Raw genomic sequence first — 23954 nt, 5'->3', positions numbered from 1 at the left:
GTCTATGATAATGATCAAGGCTCTCCTTCTCCCCACACTTTGAAAATAGCTAGATTTGCTGGTTCAGCAATCCAAAACTAAAAATATTTTTTAACGCCCCATGTTACATTATGAAGCCAGAAAGGGGCTGAATCTTGATTAAATGGCAGACAGGCAGTTGTGCCTTGAATGACTAGCCTGATGTGTGATTTCCTATCATCTTGCTCAGTGAACCACTAAAGGTGAATGCAATCGAGAACAGTGACTTGCATGGGGAGCTTACGGCAGAATAATTGTAGGGAATGAATACAAATTAAATCCTTTAAAAGACATAGCCTCTGCAGGTATCTGAACCCGACATATTACATGCACATTTTTTAAAAGATGGGAAACATCAAACACAATGTGAAAAAGCAGAGTCTGCTCTTTTCAGATAACAAAAACCAATGCACCGTAATCCAGGAGCAGGCTGACTAAAGAATTCTGATTTATGCCAGTTTTAACCGTACTGTGTAACTGACCGACTCCAGGGCCACTCATTGTCCATTCCCTGGGAGCACTGCCTTGAGACCGTTAAATGTCCTGGGCCAAAGATTCTCCTTGATGTACATCATCATATTTCATGGAATTTGAATGCAGTGGCAGTAGCTTCTGCTGAAGGGAGTGCGGCGGGAGCAAAATCCTGATACTCTACTTTTAGAAAGGTCTGCAGTTTATTTTATAGTGCCATCAAATTTGGGAGTTGTTCCAAAGATATTTCAGGAAAATCACACTGCTACTCATTTGAAACAGACTGCTTTAAGCACTAAATAGGAACATGGTGTATTTTTACTGAGAGATGGAAATCAGCAACGATTTTGCTGAAAGGTGTGTGTGGGGGGGAAACATTGGCAACAGCAGCTCACAGGACATGGATGAGTTATAAAGGGTTACAACTTCAATGTAAGGAAACAGACTCTCCTGTTCTACTTGTGCAGGTACTAGAGACACATACCATGGATCTGCATAATTCAGATGTGCCATACAAAAGAGATTTTTCTTGTCCTCCATTGCTGAGGAAGAAGACAACCTTTGCAACCCAGTGATGTTCCTACTTCCTTTTGTTCTTTTTCTTTTCAAAGCCGTTTTCATTTGGTTTTACAAGTATCAAGTTATAGCAGTACCAAATACATATCCGTATAAAAAGATTTCTCCGAATCTCGGGACTTCCCACCAACCCCTTCCTGGGTCCTGTTGTCAACATTTTCAACTGCATATTATTTCATAATCTATATTTTGTATCTGTCCATATTGTTCACAGTATTTGTTACCTACATGTGTTATTAGAATCCTGCTAATGTTTTCATCTGCTTACAGTGATCTCCTAAATAGATTATAAATTTTCCCCATTCTTTCTTAAAGTTTTTGTCTTCCTGGTTCCTGAGCTTTCTGGTCAGTTTTGCCAATTTTGGCATAGTCCAACAGCTTGGTTTGCCATTTCTCTCTGACTGGGACTCTTTCTTCTTTCCATCTCTGGGCTAGTAGCATCCTTGTGGTTGTTGTCGCATACATAAAAAGTCTTTTCTGCCCCATTGGGATGTTGGTACCTACAATTCCTAATAGAAAAGCTTCTGAGTCTCTTTGCAAAAGTTATTTAAAACATTCCCCCCCCCCCCAAATTCATTATATATAATTTCCCAGAAGGCTTTTGAAATACAGTGGTACCTCAGGTTACAGATGCTTCAGCTTACAGACGCTTCAGATTACAGCCTCCGCTAACCCAGAAATAGTACCTCGGGTTAAGAACTTTGCTTCAGGATGAGAACAGAAATCGTGCAGTGGTGGCACAGTGGCAGCGGGAGGCTCCATTAGCTAAAGTGGTACCTCAGGTTAAGAACAGTTTCAGGCTAAGAACGGATCACCAGAATATATTAAATTCTTAACCCGAGGTGCCACTGTATACTCGGAGTCCTGCAGTGATTTCATGCTCTTTATTGCAGCTTGTAAAACAGTGATTGAACCCCCCTCTCAACCCTCAGGCTTTTATATACATTATTTACACAATGATTGGCTGATTCTGCTTCTCTCCTGGAGCCTGATTGGTATTCTCCTGCATGCCAATCAGTTGTTGCATTCTAGGATCCTACCTGCCTATTGTTCTAGGATCCAAGCTTATATACTAACTTTGATCCTGCTCCCTTATCAAGTCCCTATTGACATCCACAGGTCCTTCAGACAGCCTATTTCATGGGTGAAACGGCATCTAAAGAAAAGCCCACCTAGCGTAATCTTTGCCCATTGGGTAAATGGGACACTCCCACACTAGCTTCAGTCTGTTCTCCACCTGCCTGACTTCTTATATACAACCACTCCAGGGGTGGTACTACCTTCTCAACTTCCTCCTCCTCTGACATGGGTCCCTCAGTTGTGTCAGAACCTAGCATGGTTTGGCAGCCCCAGGCAGAAGAGGAGAAGCAGAAAGGAGAAGCAGCAGCCGTGGGAGGGCTTGTAGTCTAGCACCCTGGGATGGAAAATGAAGGTTCTCCTCTTGTGACTCTAGATGTTAGAGAGGGGGAAGCAGATTTGAAGGGCTCTCTGGTCCAAATCTTCCTTAAACTTGGCTATCAGCATTTAGTAATGTACTTAAACTGTAGACCGAGCAGGTGCACAGTTCACCTGGACACAGCCGTCACCTCTGTGGTGAGAGGTATGTTATTTCGATTTAAATTCTAGAAATTATTGCTCAATTTGCATCTTGGCATTCTGTGAAAATAGAGTAAAGCTCGCTAGAAGACTGCTGCAAAAATCAACTCTGCAGCAGCAGCAATACAGTGGTACCTCAGGTTACATACGCTTCAGGTTACATATGCTTCAGGTTACATACTCTGCTAACCCAGAAATAGTGCTTCAGGTTAAGAACTTTGCTTCAGGATGAGAACAGAAATTGTGTTACGGCGGTGCGGCGGCAGCAGGAAGCCCCATTAGATAAAGTGGTGCTTCAGGTTAAGAACAGTTTCAGGTTAAGAACGGACCTCTGGAATGAATTAAGTACTTAACCCGAGGTACCACTGTAATTGAAGGAAACAATCAGGGATATGAGTAATGAATTAGATGCAGCAAAGAGTCCTGTAGTATCTTAAGCCTAATGAATTTCTTGTGGCAGAATAAGCTTTTGTAATAAATGTGTTAAATCTGTAGCTCTTTGTTTACCCCTCACAGCATCCTTAACAAATGACAGATCCCAGGATTCTTTGGGAGAACTCACATACTTTGAATGTTTAGGGTGTGCACAGCCTAACAAAGCTACACCTATGGAAGATGAAATTAATGTGAATTTATCAATTGAATAATAAAGCTGATGTTTCAATTGATAAATAAACAGTGAAGCACATTATGTCAATTTTAAACAAAAATGGATGGATTTATGAAACTAAAAAAAAAAAGGTCATGCGCATATCTACTGTGGGCAGTAAGCCGCAGAGTGAGTTGGGGCAGAGTTCAGCAACCTCCACACAACTCTCTTGCTTTTAAAATATCTGATCATATCAGAACCAGATTTAAATTAAACAACTGGGGCTGGCATCATTACATCTCGCTTTAGCCTCAGATTCATGCCGTCTGGAGTGTAATCTCAATGATACTATTTTAGGAACCCCAGCAGAAGGAAATTCAATCTGGGCGAAAACAAAGCATGCAATCAAGGGAGAAATAAATGAGCACTCTGAAAATATACTACGAGGAGAAAACTAGCATGAGTAAGTGGAATGATCACTTTATGAGTCTATTTTAACCATGTTATTAACCATTCCTGCCACCATAATGTTTCTTTGGAGAGAATCCGATTCACACTTCACACCTGAATTTCTTCAGCTGAAAAGTGATCGTTCTTGTTCACAAGATACAGTGGTACCTCGGGTTACAGACGCTTCAGGTTATAGACGCTTCAGGTTACAGACTCCACTAACACAGAAATAATACCTCGGGTTAAGAACTTTGCTTCAGAATGAGAACAGAAATTGTGCGGCAATGGTGCAGCGGCAGCAGGAGGCCCCATTAACTAAAGTGGTACCTCAAGTTAAGAACAGTTTCAGGTTAAGAATGGACCTCCAGAATGAATTAAGTTCTTAACCCAAGGTACCACTGTACTGTCAAAAGTTAGTTAGCACTTTTGGTAGGGGAATTTCTTTAGACAACACTTCTCCTGCAAGTTCCAGAAGGTTAGTTCTGTTAAGCAGTTGAAAGAAACGCAGCACGGGTCAAAGATACACATGTCACACCTGGATGTCAGGTAGACATCCAAGACACAGGTCCTGGGCTGCCCAGACTTCAAAACCGCCCTCTCAGCCTCAATGATTTCAACCAAAGAAAAGCAGAACACTACATTTGACACCAGCTTGGCTGCAGGAGTTGCTGGAAGGAGGAATACAAGGCACCATCCAACCATCTTAGGGACTCCACTCCAGATTTTGTAGGTTTTATTCCGTAGCCTTTTCTTCTCCTGAAGATGGCTTAGTTGTCCATTTTGGTGTACGTTCAAAATCATGCATGGATAGCATCCCCTTTTCACATGTGTTAAATCATACGATACTGTGACACACACAGTATTGGTTAATCCTGAAAGTCTCCTAATGAATCATAATTCCATGGCTGATATTGAAATGAAACCATTACTGTATTAGGCCCAACAAACAATTGCATGAACTACACCGAGAGTGCAGTCAGCTATTTCTATAAACACTATTTTACCCTTTTCCCAACCACCATACACAAGGTGAGCATCTGTGTTTATCCAAGCTTACACTAAGGTTTCCCCTCAGGGTCACTTAGACCCAAGATCAATGAGGGGGCTTTAGCTACAGGTGGACTCCATTTTGAATAAAGATGGTGGACTCAACCTTTCAAAACTGTGCTCATTTTAACTACTGATTTCAAAACTGCCCTGAAGTTTGTTGGTTTCTTAGAATTCTGCAGCAATGCCAGATAAAAGCTGTTAGTTCATTGTAAGAATGCACAACACAGACTTTCCTCACTTCTCTGTTATTCTAGACCAGCTAGTGACTAGATTATTAACTATTTTCTGTATTTATGCCACTCATAGAGGACAATCAGTATTAGGCCTGCCAGCCTTTAAAGGAAGACTCTGGCCATAATCAAAGACAATGAACTTCTGGAACAGTTTGAAGAGTTCTGCAGAGGGAACACCAGTTGCTTAGGTAGAAATATTAATTCAACAGAGCAATGCCAATCTGATGTGAAATTTGCCAGTAGCTGAAGTCTCTGGTAAACAGTTTATGTGGTTTATGAAAACCCAATGTCGACCCTAAATGAATTTGCCAGCTGCTGGATTTTCTCAATTATTTCCTATTATAGTTTTCATGATGAGTAGCCAAAAACAGGAACATGATTTACCCAAGGAATATATACCAGAGTGAAGACTCCCGTCTAGAGTGCCATTAAACACAATAGAGCAAGCTTGTCAGGATTAACTTTGTCCCCAGTGACTTTTTTCTTTAAAATAAAAACTTTAGAAACAGTTTATATACCAGTTACACACACGCCAAAATATATATGTGAAATAAAGAATAGGAATAGAGCACAGGTATTGAACACAAATATCACATGCCCAAACACTTTTCTGCTATTATGGTTTTACTTTCTTTGACACATCTCAGTGATTTCAGTGGGACTGGAATCCTGTGCACAATTCAGTGGGCCTTGAATCTCTGTGGACATATTTAGGATTACAGCATACTGTCCTCTAGATCAGGGCCAAAGTGTACACAATAAATGACATCCCACTGCCCTTTTGAAACAGCAACACGGGGCTGTGTTGCAATAAATGGTTTGTGGGTTGTTGCCTGAAGTCTTAAACCCTAGAATTGATCTTTGCATTCTGGATTTGTTGGGAAACCTGTGCCTATTATGCGCCTCATTAAAAGATATCGACTGCTGCTCGATGTCAACCAACTCTGGAACTCCATCCCCAGAGACAGGCTTCCTCCTTGTTGTCCTTCAGCTGACAGGTGAAGACCTTATTGATCCAATAGACTTTGGGGAATTGACTGGTTTTAATGAAAGGGTCAGTGCCATGCTGTTTCTGCTGTAATTATTTGTATGTTTAAAACAGATTTTATATAGGCATGTAGTTTCAATTCTACCGATGTTTAATTGCTTTTTAACCATTTTTAACAATTCTTGTTTTTATCTGTAAGCTGCCTTGAGCCCCATCAAGGGAAAAGGGTAAGGGATAACTAAAGAACAACAAGAACCAACCCACAGGGATGAGGGTGGCCAGAGGGAAAACAGAACAGGGTTTTGAATAGTTGCATTGAAAGAGAAGTTCAGTCAGCACAACTTTGAGCAGGGGTAACTTGTATATCAAACGGCACCTGATGAAATTTGCTTTTCTGCACAACTCTGAATACAGGAGCCCTATTTCTCAGGCCACCCTATCTGTAAAACCAACAACTGTCTGGGTCAACAACTTTTTAGCCTTAGCAGCATGTTTGTGTGGCTAAATAACCCTTCTGGTACCTAGACATTGACTGCATAATTCAGTGCTCCCTGAAAATACAGATTTTGACATCGCTGGGCTACTGTAAGGCTGGAAGCCCTGTTTTTGCCTGATCTTAGAGATATCTCCACCCTTCTACTCTAGAGTCCTGAAGCAAAATTTTATGCTATTTCAGCACCAAGAGTGCTCTTAAATGTAATAGTGTTACTTGCAGATTACATTCTCTCATTTAACTTGAGTGTTGTATCACTAGTTACTAGTTTGGGCTAGATGTGGCTTAACACAAGTTTAAGGCCCTATCTGTACCATATATTTAAAGCAGTATTACATCACTTTAAATAGTTATGGGTTCTACTAAAGAATCCTGGGAAATTTAGTTTGTTAAGGGTTCTGGGAGTTGTTAGGTGACTCCATTCCCCTCACAGAACTACAACTCCCTGAGTCCCCTGGGAAGAAGAACTCCAGGGACCGTACCATTGTGAGTGAAACTGGGATCTCCTAACAGCTTTCTGCACCATAGGAGCCAGCTCCTATGCCCCCAATAAGCTATTTGAGGGAGCTGCCCCCCTAAGTTGATAGGCATTGCCATTCAAATGGTGCGAGTGCACTGCATCATGTGATCGCTTATGTGGGGCAGGGCTTCCCTGGGGCCCCCAATATTTTATTTGAGTTGGCACCCCTGCTCAGCACCCTTAACAAAACACAGCCCCCAGAATTCTGTGTTGGAAGCCACAACTGTTTAAAATGTATGCTTTAAATGTATAGTCCAGATAAGGTTTTAGATCATTTAACTCCACATAGAACAAGTACTCTATGTGCAGTCCCCAAAAGGACTGGCAGGTGATGACATAATTATCCTCTTGAGGGGGTAAAAAACCATAATGTCTATCCAGCATACATGGAGCAGAGGTTTCTGTGCTATTTTGCTGGCAGAGTTCCAGCCATCTGTTTTTCATCGTAACAGATTGTGCTCGACTGACTTATGGCACCACCCATCTCAGGGTTAGTTGGTTGCAGCCATATGGTGGCTTTAAAAGGACCAGACACCAGAATTCAGTGCAGTCCATTCTTTGCTTTACAAGTAATACACAAATGTGTATCTTGTGATGTCTAATAATTATCTAGTGATGTCTAATAATCATCTAATCATAATTTATAAACACTTTGCCTCCTGACTTCCTTCTGGTAGAATTCTGAGTTTGCCATGGGCCTCATCTGCACTGTTCATTTGTTGTTGTTTAGTCGTTTAGTCGTGACCGACTCTTCTTGACTCCATGGACCAGAGCACGCCAGGCACTTCTATTTTCCACTGCCTCCCGCAGTTTAGTCAAACTCATGCTGGTAGCTTCATAGAATCATAGAGTTGGAAGAGACCACAAGGGCCATCGAGTCCAACCCCCTGCCAAGCAGGAAACACCATCAGAGCACTCCTGACATATGGTTGCCAAGCCTCTGCTTAAAGACCTCCAAAGAAAGAGACTCCACCACACTCCTTGGCAGCAAATTCCACTGTCGAACAGCTCTTACTGTCAGGAAGTTCTTCCTAATGTTTAGGTGGAATCTTCTTTCTTGTAGCTTGGATCCATTGCTCCGTGTCCGCTTCTCTGGAGCAGCAGAAAACAACTTTTCTACCTCCTCTATATGACATCCTTTTATATATTTGAACATGGCTATCATATCACCCCTTAACCTCCTCTTCTCCAGGCTAAACATGCCCAGCTCCCTTAGCCGTTCCTCATAAGGCATCGTTTCCAGGCCTTTGACCATTTTGGTTGCCCTCCTCTGGACACGTTCCAGTTTGTCAGTGTCCTTCTTGAACTGTGGTGCCCAGAACTGGACACAGTACTCCAGGTGAGGTCTGACCAGAGCAGAATACAGTGGCACTATTACTTCCCTTGATCTAGATGCTATACTCCTATTGATGCAGCCCAGAATTGCATTGGCTTTTTTAGCTGCCGTGTCACACTGTTGTCTCATGTCAAGTTTGTGGTCAACTAAGACTCCAGAACACTATCCAACCATCTCGAGAACACTATCCAACCATCGAGAACACTATCCAACCATATCGTCCTCTGTCGTCTCCTTCTCCTTGTGCCTTCCATCTTTCCCAACATCAGGGTCTTTTCCACGGAGTCTTCTCTTCTCGTGAGGTGGCCAAAGTATTGGAGCCTCAGCTTCAGGATCTGTCCTTCCAGTGAGCACTCAGGGCTGATTTCCTTAAGAATGGATAGGTTTTGATCTTCTTGCAGTCCATGGGACTCTCAAGAGTCTCCTCCAGCACCATAATTCAAAAGCATCAATTCTTTGGTGATCAGCCTTCTTTATGGTCCAGCTCTCACTTCCATACATCACTACTGGGAAAACCATAGCTTTAACTATACAGACCCTTGTTTGCAAGTAGTCATGGCTCCCCACAAAACATCCTGGGAACTGTCGGTTCTGAGAGTTATTAGAAGACACCCACCCACCCCCATTTTCCCTCAGAGTGGTTTAACAATAGGGTGGCCATATTTCAAGAAGTAAAAATCTGGACACTTTTGGGGGAAAAACTTGTTCAGCTTTTTTTGGAAGGTCAGCCAAAGAAAGCTGTTGAGCTTTGGCCAATTTTCTGAAATTCCCCCTGGACTTATGGCTTTACTTTTCTGAGGAAATGAATTCCGGTGAGAAAGGTGGAGCAGGCTATTAGAATTCGTTATATCCCAACTTCACAGGTTTGCACAGGTTCAGCATAAACAACATTCTAACACTGGCCTATGAGGAAGAAAGGTATGAGCTAAAATGATGCTGCAGTTCTTAAAGACTCCTGGGTGTGCAAGTTTTCCTGGAACATTTTTATAGACTTTGTTTGGCAATTATAACGTTACACACTAGGCACTGATGAAGCTGGCAGGAGATGCTTTTAGCTCTACAAGGATAACAAAGGAGGAGGCTTTTTGTTTTGTTTCTTGAGGCAAAGCTTCCCATTTTCTTTTAAAGATCTCCGGTGACTGTTTTGATAGCATGCTGAATGGGAACAGCAGAAGGTCACCTTGCAATTGATACGCCGTAAGCAGATTGCAGTCCCACAATTAACATGCTTTTTGTACAAACCAAACGAAGGCCATTTCTCGAGAGTTAATGTGTTAGATTTACACAAGGTTTTAAATGAACAGAAAGCGAGCTGAAACATGGGAGGCTTTTTGCCATTCAGAGGGTGTGCGGTCTCAATGGAAGGGATCAATGCTGTGTTTCGTGAGGAATGTACTGCTTTTTAGAGAAACCTGCAGGTGGAAGTAAGTTCACCAGAAGGTTCATTTTTCATGTATGTGAAAAGCCTAAGCAGATATCGGGCTCGAGCCCTTGCTAGAAGAATCCATTCCAGAGTCAAAGCAACAAGAGGTGCTTCACGTGAGGCAATTTTGAGCCTTATCAGTTTGGAACATTACTTGGAAAAAAAGCAATGGTGGTAAGGGAAAAAGATAGGTAGGCACATAAGAGCCCTGCTAGATCCGTCCAAAATTTAATCTTGCCATGCATCATGTTTCCTCCAAAAGCCCACCCAGATGCCTCCAGGAAGCCTACCAGTCAGGTGTGAAGGCAATAGCCCAACCCAACTTGTATTCAGTGGTGTACCATCTCTAAACATGGATGTCCCATGAAGCCAGGCCTATTCCCCATGAATTCATTGTTGCAGATATTAATATTGCACAGTTTGAAGTGACTGGAAGCATAGAACTACCGGTAACTTCGTTTGGAAGAAATCATTGTCCAAGCCCATAAAAATATTATTCAAAGTTTTACTGGCAGAACTTTCCCAAAAAACAGAACATAAGCATCTAAGATACAACCAAAATATCCCTACAATGTCTTGTGGTATCCAGCACTGGCTCAGCATCTTCTTAGAAATAAAAGATTCCACAAATCCAAACTGTGTCTCTCTCCCATTCCAGCCTCCATTGGCCTTAGGCTATGCAGCTTTTGGAGAGCTATTTACATGCATGGTTCTCCCTGTAGGGTTCAGAGACACTAACAGCCACCACCCTTTCAAGATGGCGAATTTGCAACTCAATACCTTCATCACACGATCTAAGGTTACCACACTCACATGTTAGCTACCAGAGAACAACAATCAGTTAGCTAATTATCAACTCAGCAAGAGCTCAGAGTCCATTTAGAAAACTATTGTGGGGAAAAAATCCAATGTTAGGAATACATTTTTAGCTATTTTCTATGTTAAACCTTCATTAATACGCATCCATTTTTCATTTATGCGTGAATTAAATCAATTAACATTCGTCTCCTCAACATTTAAACCATCTAGGAAACTCTGTCATGCTGTCAGACGACTGGTCAATCTAGATGACTATTATTTGCATCAGGCATGGCTAATATAGTGCCCTACAGACATTGTGGACTACAACTCCCATCATTCATGATCATTGGACATGGTGGCTGGGGCTTATGGAATTTGTAGCCTGCAACATATGCAGGCCATCATCTTGGCTTCCACTGGTGTACATTGATTGGAACTGGCTCCCCAGGTGTCAGACAGGAGTGTTTCCTAGTCCTTCCCAGGGACTGAGTCCCAAATCTCTCGTAGACAAACCCTGTATTCCTCTGCTGCTGAGCTATGGCACATCCCCAAGCCGGTGGCCATCGCTATGTTTTTGTGTTATTGAAATACTTTAAGTTAATTATGTGTTGTGCAAGTAGTACTTTCTTTTGTCAAAGTGTATTGCCAATCAATTTCATTGATCAGCACGAGTTCTAGTATTGTAAGAGAAAGTTTCTCTGCGCACTTTCTCCATGCCATAAATCATTTCTAATCATCTGTCATTTCCTCCCTTGAACATCTTTAAACAAACACACACACACCCAAGGTAACAAAAGAAAGCACTTTTTTTGTACAAGGAGGAGAGTGGGGGCATAGTATGGGGTTCAGATGTTGGAAGCCCAGGTTCAAATCTATGCTCAGCTATGAAGTTCTTTGAATGTTCCTGGACAAGAACATTCAATGTCCCTCAGGCTAGTTTATCACACAGAATTGCTAGGTGAATAAATAAATAAATATGTGACAATCTCAAGAAGATTGCCTGCAATTCCTCAGAAGGAGGGTAGGATAAGAGTCTAACAAACTGACCTTTTAACATTGTGGCTTAATGCGTGATACAACCTAGCATAGAGAGCAGGTGGCACTGTGGTTTAAACCACTGAGCCTCTTGGGCTTGTTGATCAGAAGGTCGGCAGTTCGAATCCCCACGACGGGGTGAGCTCCCATTGCTCTGTCCCAGCTTCTGCCAACCTAGCAGTTCAAAAGCACGTCAAAGTGCAAGTAGACAACTAGGTACTGCTGCGGCGGGAAGTTAAATGGCATTTCCGTGCGCTCTGGCTTTCACCACTGTTGCATCAGAAGCAGTTTAGTCATGCTAACCACATGACCCAGAAAGCTGTCTGTGGACAAACGCTGGTTCCCTTGGCCTGAAAGCAAGATGAGCGTCGCACCCCATAGTCCAATTTGACTGGACTTAAGTGTCCAGGGGTCCTTTACCTTTACAAATACTATATTTTAAATAAACCAAGTCTTATGAGGAATGGCTTGAGGGAGTTGGATATGTTTAGCCTGAAGAAGACAAGACTGAGCGGTCATGTTAGCCATCTTTAAATAACTGAAGGGCTATCACATTGAAGAAGGAGCAAGTTTTCTGCCGCTTCAGGTACCAAACTAGACCTTTTTTGCATGCAGAACATGTGGTTTATTATTAAGTTAATGTCTCCTCTAAAAGAACAATAATTGTACATGAACATAATGATTATGGCGAATTTACCTACCTGTTGCCCCAAATCATCCTTGAGAGATGTGCATTTCATGGGCGTACATGAACAACAACTTTGGCTGCCCTCCCTCCCAACAAAAATCCTGGCTACGCCCGTAGCGCATTTCCTCAACAATTCTAGTCTTGTTTGTGCCAGAGCAAACAAGCATAAGTTCATCAAGCTAATGAAGCCTTTGCCAACCTAATGCACCCCAACCTGATGTACTGACTGGAGTTGATAGGAATTGAAGTTGAAACCATCAGGAGGGCATCATTTGGCAAAGGCTGATCTAGGGGCTGCCTTGTGCCTTACCATTTTCATACACATAGACCAAATGGTCTATATAGGAAAAAGACGAGTTTACAGCGAAGTGGGAAGTAATAACAGTAATTCTTCACATGTACATAGTGCTTTAAAGAGGTATTTCATGGACATTTTCATGCTATAACAGGTGGTGGCTGCTCGATTCATATATTTGCAGGGCAAAAAGATACCCTGCACTTCACACATTATAGCAAATTTATATTTTCCTACCCAAATCTGTGTGTGATCTCCCTGTAGGCAAATTATAATGTGCAAAGTGTTTTGCATCATAAGTGGTACAAGTTTGTGTTTTGAAAGCTGATTTTTTATATATATATAAGCAGTACTCCGTCAAATCAAAGTCATACATTTTAATTTGGTATTCTGAGAATAATTCGCCGCCTAATTGGTTACGCTGGCACCAATATCTAGAAATGTGTCTAGGCAATTGTGCAGTTTAATTATATGCCTTGCTGACTTATGGAATCCCTTTGATTGCCCATGAAATCAGATAACTAGTACATTTATAATTGACAGAGTAGACACACCAAATGCTTACGCAAATTTCTGATAATACTTTAATGCCAAGATTTCAAAAGGCGGGAGATAGCATCATGAAATAAAACCTAAATTAAGCCATCCAACAAACCAACAATAATTGGCTGCTTAGCATAAATGATCTTTATATAAAGGTGAAGCAGAAAACATTTGAGCACCCATCTGGAAAAATGAGCAGTTTCGCAATTACACCTTGGGAGTCTCCTGGAAAGAAAAGGAAATCATCCCAGCAAAACAAATTCCTGCCCATATGTTTTAAAGCTGAAAAAGAAAAGTTCACAAAATCACATCATTACTATCAGAGGCACCAGAAAGAATTGGTATTAGAACACTGAAAGCAGTTGTGACAAAGCGTGTTCTCCAATAAATGAGAGCACGTGTTGCGGTGTGGGCCACCAGGCCAGGCCTCTTGTTGCCAGGCAGGTTAATAGTTGTTCCCTGGCATCATGATTGGGTAACCGGGTTGCTGGGGCAAATTGTATGTTGCAAATTGGGTGGGTGGGACCATAGTCTTTAAATACAGTGGTGCCTCGCAAGACGAAATTAATTCGTTTCGCGAGTTTTGTCGTCTTGCGATTTTTTTCGTCTTGCGAAGCACGGTGTCGGGAAAGTTTTGGAAAAGCTTTAAAAATCACCAAAGTCTTTAAAAACCTCAAAAAAGGCTACCACACCTTGTTCTATGAGTTGCTCCTCGAAGTCAAGTCGCAACTGTATTAACGGTGTTAAGAAAAAGGAAACAAACTTGCAAGACGTTTTCGTCTTGCGAAGCAAGCCCATAGGGAAAATCGTCTTGCGAAGCAGCTCAAAAAACGAAAAACCCTTTCGTCTAGCGAGTTTTTCGTCTTGCGAGGCATTCGTCTTGCGGGGCACCACTGTATTGGTGCACTCTGGTTTCTCTTTCTCTTTGCAGAGTGCATCGGATCACCCGCCCGCCCGCCCTCTTTCCGGTTGACCTTGCTTTGCCTGTCATGGGGTCGTCTGCTTTGGAGCAGGGGCCTAGTAGGAATTTTGCCATTTGGTGATTGGCTGTGCCATTTGGTTTTTGCCTACTACTCAGCAATTCGTCACAACTTGTAAGGTTGCGGTTAGGCATTTGTTATAATATGCTGGTGGTGGAGGGGTCAGGCTGGGCCTGCCCCTCCTATTGCGCTGAAGGGAATTCCGTTAAAGGAATCCTGGGGCTTGCCATGATTTCGTCCAATCCCTGTTATGGGACCAGGGCCGCCCAATCCCTGTTATGGGAATCCTTGTTATAGGACCGGGCAGGCAAGCTTTCGGGGAGCTGCTGGGGTGAGCGGCGTGGGTCCGACGCTTAGCTCAAATGACCCCAAGTTTGACTTTCTCTTCTACTGGCTACCGATCGGATCTCGGGATATCAGTTCTGTCCCATGCGGGAGGACAGATAGTCATAACCAATGTCTAAACAACCACTCACTGATTTTGTATTTTAATAAAGTTGTGGCCAAAATAGTGCCCAAAAACCAAAACTAAAATTACGTGTTATGTGTGAAGTTATTTGAGGGGTGGCCTGGGGACCTACACACGCAAGGGTGGTATAATTAAGCTTAAGGCCAGAGGTTCCAGAAGTTCCTTGAATGAAGAAGGAAATAAGGGGCATTGAAGGGGACAAGGACAAATGTATGTGACCCCTGAGCCATGGAGATAAGTAACTATACAACTTTCAGAAGACATCTGAAGGCAGCCTTGTATAGGAAGTTTATTAATGTTTCATGTTTTATTATGTTTTTATATGTGTCGGAAGCCACTCAGAGTGGCTGGGGAAACCCAGTCAGATGGGTGGGGTAGAAAATATTATTATTATTATTATTATTATTATTATTATTATTATTATTATTAAATAGGACACCCCTCATTTCATCAGAGAAATGTTGGAGGGTATGCAGCAAGTCCTAGCAGCTACACAGTGGTACCCTGGGTTACATACGCTTCAGGTTACAGACTCTGCTAACCCAGAAATAGTACCTTGGGTTAAGAACTTTGCTTCAGGATGAGAACAGAAATCGTGCGGCGGCAGCAGCTGGAGGCCCCATTAGCTAAAGTGATGCTTCAGGTTAAGAACAGTTTCAGGTTAAGAATGGACCTCTGGAATGAATTAAGTTCTTAACCTGAGGTGCCACTGTATACCAAGTTGTTGATTTGTTGTTCACCAATACACACAGCCATTGCAATTTTCATGTCTCCTGGTATTAGGGTGGATCTGTTACAGTGAGTACCCTTCCCAAGCCCATGGGGTACTACACTACCCACCCAAGCCCTGAAATTGCAAAGACCCATGCCAAATGACATTTCCTCCCTCTCTGTAGGTTTAATAAACAACTGTAAGTAATAAGGCTACAGATCTTAAGAGGTGCACTGTATTACGAACAGACTTGACTGGCTAAATGGGAGGAAAAAGATATTCATAGGATTCTCTGGAGAAATATGTGCACAGCCCATAGTCTAAGTCCATAATGAATCTGCCCAGTGCAAGCCCAGAACGTTTTTAATGCCTCTTCCACGTAAGTGAAAAGGCAGTGAGAACTAGAGAAATGACTTGGCAATGTGTGTGTGGAGAACGAAAGGCTTCAGTAAAACAGTCAGGCAATGAAAGCTACTCCCAGCCACCAATGTTCTCACCTCATATTTCCCCCCTCAGAAGCCTGTGTCATCGAACCATCTAAAACGTAAGGCTGGAATACAGAACTTTTATAACCTTTCACTACCACAGAGCCCCGAGTGTTGAATTATAGACTGGCACTTCCTGCCTCTTCCTGCTTCGTTTGATAATGGTATTGATTCATCCCTTTCCTTTAGCAAGTCGGATGGCAAAGCAGAGGGAAAGAAATAGTCTCTTCTTCAGTTCCTCCGTAGCACAACTCCCAGGAAAGCCATCCCAGAGACAGAGAGATTGCCCTCAACCCTTCGGCCTGGACCTGTCCAGAGCTGTGCAATCACCTAATTGACTTCCAGATGTTGTAATTAGATTCACTTAATGGGGAGAACACTTAGTTTTACACCATTTGCTTAATTGGTTACTTTCTTCGGCTTTCCACAATATAACCTCAAGTGCAAAGCCTGCCTCAGAGTGTGCCAGAAATGAAAATGGAGGAAAACGCCAAGACTGTGTCACCTTCGCCGGGAGATTATAAAACAAAACCCTGCAGCAGCTTTACACGCAGACCTTCCTCGCACCCGCTCCCTGCAGCGCTCCTTCCGCTTGCCCAGGACCTTCTGAAATCATTTGGTGTCTTTAAGCTGTTTATTAGTATCAGTGTCAGGCTGCTAATGGGTGCAGGCAGACATATCAATCACATATAGTAAGAATGACACCGGCAGCAAATCAAGGAAAACTGCATTAGCTCCCAAGGCCTCCCACGTTTGGAAGAAGAACGCATTTGACAAAGGCAGCTGATGAACTCTTTCCCTCATTGTCATGTACGCGGTGTGGCAGAAGGCAATTTGAGAGTAATTTCCATAGGCGTAATAAACTTTCCAGATGACTTGTTAATAGGAGCAGCTTGGAGTTAGTTAGTTGGCTAGGTACTCGTCTAGAGGTGATGCTTTTACCTTTAAGTGCACTGAGGCCTGGGCTGCAGATGATGACAATTGTATGGCTTAGAGCCACAATAGGGGATTTAAAAAATAATAATAACAACAACAATAGCAATATTGAGTGGGGAATTTTTTGATCAGGACCGCATTCAGGGAGGGTCATTTTAAACCTTCCCTTGTCAGCCACAACCCCAATGGAAAGTCCTCTATGCTGCAATTAGTGATGGTGTGGTGTGTGTGTGTGTGTGTGGTGTGTGTGTGTGTGTGTGTGTGTGTGTGTGTGTGTGTTTGTATAATCCTGGGGTCGCCAAACTTTTTCAGCAGGGGGCCGGTCCACTGTCCCTCAGACCTTGTGGTGGGCGGGACTATATTGGGGGGGAATGAACAAATCCCTATGCCCCACAAATAACCCAGAGATGCACTTGAAATAAAAGCACACATTCTACTCATGTAAAAACACCAGGCAGGCCCCACAAATAACCCAAAGATGCATTTTAAATAAAAGCACACATTCTACTCATGTAAAAACATGCTGATTCCTGGACCGTCCGTGGGCTGGACTGAGAAGGCGATTGGGCCAGATCCGGCCCCCAGGCCTTAGTATAATCCAATTGACACCATTGCGCCTATGCCGCAGTTGGTGACATATGCAGGGGGCAGGGAGGTCTCTATAACTAATTATCAGGATCACTGCTGGGAGGGAAAGAGCTAAACTTTTCCCCAGCCTGCATTTCTGTCCCAATGGAAATGCACCCATCCACTCCTAGCAAGCGTTAGCAATTATTGTCATTGTTATATTTGTACCCCGCCCATCTGACTGGGTTGCCCCAGCCACTCTGGGCGGCTTCCAACGTATATAAAAACGTAATAAAACATTACACATTAAAAAGCTTCCCTATACAGGGCTGACTTCAGATGTCTTCTAAAGGTTATATAGTTACTCATCTCTTTGACATCTTATGGGAGGGCGTTCCACAGGGTGGGTGCCACTACCAAGAAGGCCCTCTGCCTGGTTCCTTGTAGCTTTACTTCTCGTAGTGAGGAAACCGCCAGAAGGCCCTTGGAGCTGGACCTCAGTGTCTGGGCTGAATGATGGAGTTGGAGATGTTTTAGGGCTTTAAAGGTCAGCACCAACACTTTGATTTGTACTCAGAAACATACTGGGAGCCAGTGGCCTTTGATATTAGGGTGGTCAGGTATGAAAAAAGAGGCAGGGCTCCTGTACATTAATGGTTACGTAAAAGGGGTCTCTTCTCAAGCTACACCTGATGAGATTATATTTTTACTCAACTCTTAAGGGGGCAGAAATGTACCCTGACTGCTTGTAAGAAAGAAGGTGGGGAGATGGGGGCTGCCAGAGGGCAGGCTGAGATTGCTCATTTACCCTAATGGACCAAAATAAATTGATGGTGATGTGTTTTTGAAGCTGGACCAAAATTCCAGGAACCATTTCTTGTAACAAGGAGAATCAGGCACCTGTTGTGCAACATAGAGAATGGACGGCTATTTCTCACTTTCTCTGCAAAGCTTGTCTTTCTGGAAGCAGCTTTATAAATGGTATTGTAGGCCTACATACATGGTAAACGTAAAGTCCACTTTGTGTGTGTGTTCTTTAGAGAGTAAATTCATTCATAAAACAAAATCCCAAACTCCCAGCTGAAATACGCTGTGCAGAGATTAATTTGATTTGAACACAGTAGCGTAAATGAGGCTTTGAAGTGATTTTCAAAATGGCTAAAAATAAAATATTGGCAGCACAGCTGGTGACTGTTTGCCTTTGCTCTTATAAAAAGGGCTGAGATTTTGTGGGAGGAAATAGTTGCAATCATGTATCTAAAGACTATCATAAGACCTAGATCAAAAGGGATCAGGTTAAGGCTTCAAAGTCTATTTATTACAAGCACTGTCTTGCTTTTGGACATATGCCTTGGCATTGTTAATACTGTTTTACTACAGGTTTTGGGGTTTTTTTTTGTTATGTATGATCCTTTGGTAACAGCAGCTATGTGATACCTATGATCCATTAACCAACATGAAATATTTTTACTGCAGTTCAAGTCCTCTGGTCCATTTTAAAAACACACACACAAACCTATATTTGCACAAGACTCGTGAACACTGGAATTACCGTATTTTTTGCACCATAACACTCACTTTTTTCCTCCTAGAAAGTAAGGGGAAATGTCTGTGCGTGTTATGGAGGAAATGCCTACGGGTGGCATGCCTACGGATTTTCCTCCTCTAAAAACTACGTGCGTGTTATGGTCGGGTGCGTGTTATAGAGCGAAAAATACGGTACCTAAGCCACAGTCCAATCCTAGACAAGTAAATCTCAGTGAATTAATGGGACTTAATCCCAAGGAGAGATGTAAGAAGGCTTTCTTTTCTATTCCACCATTTATTCATCACATGCAGAACTGTTTCTATTCTGCTGCAGTTCGTATACCTCTAAAAACTACATAAATCATGTTGTCATTAAGTTATTCCATCTCATTCATTTCAGTGCAAAGGAAACACAAAGCAAACAGAAAGGGGGGGACAATTACATATTGTTTGTAGACTGAAACTGAATTGATTTCTGTTCCAGGCATGAAGCTGAATAAGTGAATATCGCCTATTTCTGCTCCCATTTTCTGAGAATTCTCTGATATCCCTGCTCCTAGATATGTGGCTGTAGAATTCCAGCCTAAATTGACTCTGGCTCAGAGGAACAACTATAATTTACCCAAATAATTATTTCCTTAAGAATATAATGAGAATCAATAGTTAGGTTAGCGGGCCCCAGTCACCTTCAATCTGTTTTTACAATATATTTTTTCATTTAAAAAAAAGAATGTTCAACTTCTACAGAAGGGAAAGCAAATTCACAGCAAATTCAACTATAGCCATCATGGAGTAGTAGTTAGAGTGTTGGTCTATGACCTGGGAGACCAGGGTTCAAATCCCCTCTAAGCCGTGACACCCACTAAGTGACCGTGGGCAAGTCACTGCCTCTCAGCCTAACCTACCTTGCAGATTTGATATGGGGATTAAATGGGGGGGGGCAAGAATGCCACCTTGAGTTCCTTGAAATCTAATTAATCCCCTGCTTTGGCAACCACTATTCGTTTCTCTCAAAATTCTGGCTGTTTCCTAATTGCTAATCTATTCAAGTTCTCAACCATGAGGGGCTTAATGCATTACACCGCCATTTCCAGTTCTTGCAATGCTGTGATGTAAGTGTCCATTCTCAAGGCACCTGGTTCATCTTAGCATCATCCATCAGCAGGTCGCATTTTACACCATGGGAGGACCAGCTGCACAAGCCGCCTCCCTGCATATCGTCCATCTTCTAGGACTTGTGTCTTGCTCTGGCTGCATCCATCCTTCCTTCCTTGGCTTTTTCCATGCAGCTTCTCTCTAGGTGTATCTTCCCTCTGCACTACTTGTGCAGTTTAGACTGTGATCCATCTCTGTCTGCTGTGCAAGGTCATTCTTCTACTCGCTGTGCACAATGTGCTCTTCTTTTTCTCCCTAGTTCCCTCATCCCATATTGCAACTATCCTGCTTGGGTCTCGTGATTGATGTCCTTTGGCAGCCATTGGAGGTCAGGCCTTTTGTGTAGCCCTGTTCATTACTTGCCTCGTTACCTATCTGAACCTCCCCTTATCTCAAACCCATATGTGTTTTGATGGCATGGGGGGGTGGGAATCCTTCATAATGTGCAAATGCAGTTAGAGGCATAAGGACTAGGGGGAAAGTAGCTGTTCATCGCTCCCGTTTTCTGGGTCAAACTAGGCATGCCATGAAAAATCTGTGATCAAATCTCCCGATGTCTTTTTCATTGGTTAAAGGCAACTGCAAGGGTCTAACAGTTCGATCCTAAGTGTGTCTACTCAGAAGCATTATTGAAGTAACTGGGCCTTTCTTCCAGGGCTGCAGTCCTAATTTGGATTTGGGTCACTGGTGCTGAAGGAAGTTGGCTCCTACACTCTCTACCACAAGAATGAGTTTCAAAGCTTTACTGCAGAACAGCCTTAAATACTAGTTACAATAAGATAAAGGTAAAGTAAAGGGACCCCTGACCATTAGGTCCAGTCATGACCGACTCTGGGGTTGTGGCGCTCATCTCGCTTTACTGGCCGAGAGAGCCGGCGTACAGCTTCCGGGTCATGTGGCCAGCATGACTAAGCTGCTTCTGGCAAACCAGAGCAGCGCACAGAAACGGCATTTACCTTCCCGCCGGAGCAGTACCTATTTATCTACTTGCACTTTGATGTGCTTTCGAACTGCTAAGTGGGGAGGAGCTGGGACTCAGCAACGGGAGCTCACCCCGTCACGGGGATTCGAACCGCCGACCTTCTGATCAGCAAGCCCTAGGCTCTGTGGTTTAACCCACAGCGCCACCCGCGTCCCTTTACAATAAGATAAATGTTGCTAAATAAGTAAGGCATTGCAAATGAGCAATGGGCTCCAATCCTTTATGCAGTTCAGTAAACTTTCCTCTCTCTGGTCCCATCTCTTGTTCATCATTGCAGAACTTCTCTGCAATGGCTGCTGCTACTACCTGCCATCTCCAACAAATAGACACAGGATTCAGCTTCCTGCAGCTCATATTTCTGGTGATGAGTCATCAGGTAGCTTAACTCATTGCAATGGAAGGCGCATATGAGCCTTCTCTGACGCTTTTGCTAGAGTGAAACTTTTTTGCTTAAGGTAACCTACTCTTTACAGCATTCCAAATACAATGCATTCAAGCTCACATTGTATGTGCATTAAACTTATAACTTTAACACCAGCCTCCTCTGAGACCCAAATGTAGGGAGAGATAGAGGCAGTACTTTAAGGAACTCAGCTACCTCCTATTATCATATGTGGTGGACCTGCCCCAAGGTGAAAGACTTCTGGGAGAAGATTTATAATGAATTGAAAAAGATGTTGAAATATACATTTATTAAGAAACGAGAAGCCTTCCTTATTGGAATAATAGGTCTGGAATTGCCTAAGAAAGACGTTAGATTGTTTTTGTATGCCATAACAGCATCTAGAATTTTGTTAGCTAAGAATTGAAAATCACAAGAAGTTCCAACAGTGGAAGAATGGCAGATGAAGATGATGGACTTTTCGGAGCTAGCCGACATGACTGGAAGAGTCCACGACCAGAAGGAGGAGGAGTACCAGGAGGAATGGATGAAATTCAAAGACTATCTAGTTAAATATGTTAAGATAACTTAATTGGAAAAACTTGCAAATACCAGATAGGCCTGGGATTTAAATAGGTGATGTTTAGAGAGTAATATGTTTAAAGTTAAAATGGAAAGAAAGAAAGATGTTAAATGAATGAGTTAATATTACGAGGAAAATTGGTTTTGGAAAACTGTTACAATGATATACACTGAAATTCTGCTAGGGAGATTCAAAGAATGCACCTAACAATGTAACTAAGACTGGATTAAGTTCAGTTATGATTTATGTTTGCTTGTCTGTTTAAAATTTTGGAAAATCAATTAAAAAAAATGGGGGGGGGGTGGAGGAACTCAGCGACCTGGTCACTGAGCACTGGATTGGCTGTAATGACCCTAGTTTTTTAGGTTTCCTGTGACGGCAGAATCAAAAAATTTAAGGTCCCTGCTAGATCAGGATAAAGGCCCACCTGGGCCAGCATCCTGTTCCCACAGTTATCAGTCAGATACCTATGGGAAGCCTCCAAGCAGGACATGGACACAATAGCATTCTCCCACTCATGTTCCTCAGCAACTGGTGGTTCATATTCATTGTGGCTAATAGCCATTGATCTCCTTGTCCTCCATGAATCTGTCTAAGCCCCCCTTTAAAGCCATCCTGATCACCCAAATGCACTGGGAGAGATGGAAGGACCAGGAAGGTCAGAGGTCCAAGGAAAGATCTCATGGAGGAAAGCAAATTCAGTTGATTATACTTTAGAAGACTTATGATGGTTGTTTTATAAGTGCAATCTTTCAAACTAAAATTCCTCAAAAGTGCTGTATTAAGGGAAATTGTAATAGCCTATTGACTTGTGGTGTAGTCAATGATCCATTCATTATTGTGTCTTGAAGGCTTTTGGAGTTTGTAAAATAATGTATTATATTATTTCAGAAGTCAATAGAAGCACAAACAGGTTACCACGAGGAGACAAGACAATTAAATGAATTTGTATACACTGGGCACATTTTTTTTCAGCCACCCACCATTTTAATTTGAAATGGTTTTTGTATCAAAAGCTTACCAAAACAAAACAAAAAATAATTAGTATAAGTCGCTTTAAATGAAGGAAAATGGAGGAAATATAGTGGTCATTGTATGGCCCTTTTGTTAGCAAAGTCACTTAAATAACACGGAATCCAGAGAGATCCTGATACCACTTTAGTGAGGAAAACTGAACAAAATGAGTGTATGTTATGAGGAGAAATGAACAGACAGGTTTTGCCTTTCTCAGTTCTAGCCTTGTTCATGGCAGAGAGAAATTCAATCACAGAAAAACAACTCCCTCAGAACTACGCAGCCAATCAGAACACACCAACCTCAGTAGGGATCACGTCATTCTACCAAATTACGAAGCAGCAACATCACCCTCTTGGCTAGTTGACTTTAACACTAACAGAATTAATCTGTGAGCTGCACACCAGATTATCTCTGCTGTTGCACTTCCAACAACTTTTGACATGTTATAAAAGAAAGAAACATCCCCAATTTCTGTGGGGTTCATTTGAAAGATTGGCTGTAGCCTTTTTGAGAACACTGCAGAAATGAAATGTGTGTGGTTGCAAGTTGGTTACTGGTGAATCAGTGGGCTGCACTGGAAAATGCTGGAGGAGAAAGCTCACACCAATGTTGCACTGGGTGGCACTGTGGTCTAAACCACTGAGCCTCTTGGGCTTGCCAATCAGAAGGTTGGCGGTTCAAATCCCCGCGACAGGGTGAGCTCCTGTTGCTCAGTCCCTGCTCCTGCCAACCTAGCAGTTCAAAAGCACACCAAAAAGTGCAAGTAGATAAATAGGTACCACTCCAGCAGGAAGGTAAATGGCGTTTCCGTGCACTGCTCTGGTTTTGCCAGAAGCGGTTTAGTCATGCTGGCCACATGACCTGGAAAAACTATCTGCGGACAAACACCGGCTCCCTCAGCCTGTAAAGCGTGATGAGCGCCGCAACTCCAGAGTTGTCTGTGACTAGACTTAACCGTCAGGGGTCCTTTACCTTTACCTGTTAATGTTGCACCACTAATTTTGATTGGTCTGTCTCCAGACTAATTTCTGTACTTTTATCTCTCAGATACTGT

The 23954-nt window shown here is 42.6% G+C and overlaps 1 protein-coding gene across 1 annotated transcript in view; it reads right to left on the bottom strand.

Moving 5' to 3' along the window:
• Nucleotides 1-1896: 1896 nt before the first annotated feature.
• The window catches only part of KAT2B (lysine acetyltransferase 2B), a 192287-nt gene continuing 170229 nt past the window's right edge, over nt 1897-23954 (bottom strand). The window contains exon 18 of the mRNA XM_083467993.1: nt 1897-1913. The gene's annotated coding sequence lies outside the window, so the exon portion shown is untranslated. The remainder of the gene's footprint in view (nt 1914-23954) is intronic.

This window comes from Podarcis liolepis, assembly GCF_965112155.1.
Source record: "Podarcis liolepis genome assembly, chromosome: 12".
NCBI lineage: Eukaryota > Metazoa > Chordata > Lepidosauria > Squamata > Lacertidae > Podarcis > Podarcis liolepis.
Note: the sequence above shows the minus strand (reverse complement) of the source record. Positions and strands in the feature narration are given on the sequence as shown.